Source organism: Palaemon carinicauda, chromosome 10 (genome assembly GCF_036898095.1).
Source record: "Palaemon carinicauda isolate YSFRI2023 chromosome 10, ASM3689809v2, whole genome shotgun sequence".
Taxonomy (NCBI): domain Eukaryota; kingdom Metazoa; phylum Arthropoda; class Malacostraca; order Decapoda; family Palaemonidae; genus Palaemon; species Palaemon carinicauda.
The window spans coordinates 82064030-82068129 of record NC_090734.1 but is presented as its reverse complement, the minus strand read 5'-3'; positions in this window follow the sequence as shown (position 1 = coordinate 82068129).

Genomic DNA, 4100 nt, shown 5'->3' with positions numbered 1-4100 from the left:
ATAACCCCACTCAAGAACCACCTTCACAAACAGCAACAACTGGAGACTCCAAGTTCAGGCTAACTCCAGGACCCAGCATTACATCCTATGCTGCCATAGTGGCCATGGAGGCTAGCAATCCTCACCTCAACATGACCATACGTCCCAACCGCAGGGGACAGTTGGTCATAACAGCAAAAGATGAGCCAACTAAGACCTACCTTGAGCAACAAGACAACGTACTAAAACTGGACATCAGTGAAAGGCCCACCACCATTATTATTGTGTATGACCTCAACCTTCCACTAGAACCTATGCTCCAAAATCCCTCCATCATCACAATAAAGAGATGTGAAGGGAAAGCCGGAGGGAGATCCCACAAATTGAAGGCCGTCTACAAAGGATCTCGCCCTCCTCACCTCTCCTTCGGCCTTTGGGGCACTTTCCGCACTGAAGAATATTCTAAGGAGACACTTGGATACTTCCGGTGTCAGAAGTTTGGCCACCACAAAACCCGCTGCACAGTTCCAGAGATCTGAGGGGTTTGCAGCAGCAGACAACACCGAACTGCCCACTGTATTGCCAGGCATAAAGCAGGGCACAAAACCATCGCCCACTGCCCTAACTGTGGAGGATCCCATCATGCTTGGCATGATAGATGTCCCCACAGACTTCAGCGAATTGCAGACCGCCAATACAACCTCTATCCACGTCAGCAGCATCGAACGCAACCACCTCCAACTAAACATAACCCTCCACCATCCAACCACACCTCCCAACAAAATCCTAACCCTTCCAGACATGCCATTCCTGAACTTTCCTCTCCACCAACTCCCCCTCAAGCACCTAAACGTCAACGTCCTCCCAAACCTCTTCCTAAGGCAAAACGATCCCCAACCCATACTCCTCGCACTCCCTCACCTTTAAAACTTACCTCTCCAACCAATTCTCCCACTGCCACCCAGCCAAAAAAACACAACCCATCCTCCTTTGCACCTATCACTCACACACCCAACACTTCCCACTCCTTAAAAGATTTTCCTAACCTACCCAGCTCCACCGTCACAAGCAAATCTAGCGCCTCACGCCCCTCCAAATGTCCTTTAAACATTGACAGCAGTGAGTACGACCTTTCTGCTTGCCCTATGGATGTTCTGCTAGCAGCCATCAGCAACATCCTTCCCAACTTCTTGCGATCCCGCAAAATCAAATTTACACAGGAATCTCTTGACGACTTCGTGTTTAACAACGCCGCCAGGGAACTAAGATCTCAATTCCCTTCATAGATCCTCCTGCAAATGGACCTAATACAACCACTTGCAACAACCAAAACACCCAAGTGAAAGTGCTCCAATGGAATATTTTCGGACTTCGAAACAAGCTTGCATTCCTCCAGTCTCAAACCTCAGTGCAAGACCCTGACATTATTATACTGCAAGAAACTCTGCCTAATGAGAACATACCATTTACGTTCTCAGGATACAAAGTATACACAACATATCTATCACCAACGACAAGAGGACTGACCACCCTTGTCAAAAGCAGCATCCCCTCCAAACTACTACCAAGCATAGACTGTGGGACAGAGGCAGAGACTCTTAGTGTCCAGATATCTCTGCTAGCCACGACGCTAACAGTCCACAACATCTACAAGTCCCCAGCAAAAAGCATCAATGCAGAGGCACTCTTCGCAGCTGCCTGCGACAATGACTCAATTATTGCAGGCGACTTCAATGCTAACCATCAGTTCCTCAACTCAATATCAGAAACAAATCAAACTGGCAGACACTTGCATGCCCTACTGCAAGAATATCAAGATGTAGCACTGCTCAACAACGTCACAGAAGCCACCCATCTAAAAGGAGGTCGCCTAGATCTCACCTTCTTATCCAGTGCCATACAAAGAGGAGCTAAATGGCAACTACATCCTGTACCAATCAGTGATCACTTTGCCATTGAAGTTAAACTCGAATTGGAAAAATACCCCCCTCCTCCTCCACCCCCAAAAAGGTGGAACCCAGAGTTTTCCAACTGCGAAATATTCGAAACAGCTATGACAGAGTGGGCTCTGGAATACATCAAAAACCCGCACAATATCTACACCCTATCAACCGACTTCAGCAAACAACTAGAGGTAGCAGCCAGTGTATCCATGCCACAAAAAAAGAACACTGAGAAGAAACATGCTGATGCTTGGTACTATAACAGTCGCATCAAAGAAATGAATGCTAGAATAAACAGGACCAGGAAACTTCTCAGGAGACACAGAACTGATGAGCTACATAATTTACTTGTAGAGATCATCAAACATTCTGTGCAAGTATCACTGGAAGTAAAACTAGACAAATGGTACTCATGGTGCAACGAGGTCAACTTCAGCACATCCCTAGCCAAAATATGGGGCTGGTTTAACAAAGTCTCTGGGACGTACAATACACCCAGAGTCACACATCCAAACTCATTAGCTGAAGCCAAGAGGATTGCTAACAACTTTGCGGACAGAGCAAAAAGCACCAATCTACCTCTGCAAACTATTAACAGGCAGAGAACACTGCTCCCAATTAGGAAAAACATCATTGAAGCCGCCTGCAACATGGTAGATGATACTGATCACCCCTACACCATGGAGGAAATAAATACGGCCCTCGCAAAAGGCAGGAAGGACACTGCCCCTGGAGCCGACCTCATCACATATAGCATGCTGAGGAACATGGGAAATCATGCTAAATTGGTCTACTTGCATTTGATTAACAGGACACACTCGGAGAGACTACGTCCAACCACATGGAACCAGCAAGACACCAAACCAATTCCAAAACCCAAGGAGCCAGACACCTACCGACCTATAGCTTTGTTAAGCTGCACAGAGAAAGTAGCTGAGAGAATGGTACTCAACAGACTGCAGTGGAATATAGGCCAACCACATCATCGCCTATATGCCTACAGAAGCGGTATAGGCACTCAAGAATGCATTACAGATGTCCTCTCAACAATTAATGACAAAAAAGCTTTTGTCATATTCCTTTATCTCGAGAAAGCCTTTGAGCTAGCCAGCTCACCAGCTATACTCTTCACACTTGTTGAAAAAAGAGTGAAAGGACACTTATTGGCCTGGACTCGAAACTACACACTGAACCGAGAAGCCAGAGTCACTTTCCAAGTTCATCCCCCTAGAAAACGGTACACCACAAGGAGGCATACTTAGCCCCTACCTTTTCAATCTACTAATGGAGAACTTAGCCACTTTAAAACTCCCAAATGGGGTGGAAATTTTCATATATGCCGATGATATAGGCATAGTATGTCCTTTTAAGCTCATGCAAGAAATATCACTCAAAAAGCACTTGACATAATCCAACCCAAATGCAATGATCTTGGCCTAAAGATCAACACCAACAAAACAAAAGCAATGGCTATAAAACACTCGCAAAACCCTCAGAACTTCACACTGAGGGGTGAGGACATCGAATGGGTGAGTCAATTCATGTACCTTGGGGTAATCATTAGCAAAACCCTATCACCAGCCAATGAAGTAACCTACCTCAGAGAGAAGACAAAAATTCGTCTATCAGCCATGAAACGAATGACCTCCCTTAAACAAGGAGTATCAAATAACCTCGTAAGACTCTTTACCTACAAGCAATTCGATCCCATATCGATTATGCAGCACCCACACTCACTGCATTGACTGACACTCAAAAAGCATCATTAGAAGTGGTTCAAAACAATGCCATGAGACTTATCAGTGGCTCTCCAATGTGGACAAGACTCTGCTTACTTAGTGCAGAAACCAACCTAATTCCCCTGTCAGCCAGGATTGACATTAGGAATAGCGGCATTATATTCAAGTCAATCATCGCAGACAGAAAAAGCCCACTCAACAATAAAATAAAAAGGCTTCTACCTCTTGCTGAAGAACTGGATCCGCCAAATTCCCATGCAAAGAAACTACTGGATACACTCAGAAGAATGCAGATGCAAAATGAGGCTCACAAAACCAAGGGACAACAAAAGCATGATGGATACATCCCTCCTGCTCCTTGGGCTCATGATCCTATCAAATACAACTTCACTATCCTAGCAGCAGCAAGCAAGGCTATCTGCAGTCCAGAGCAACTTAC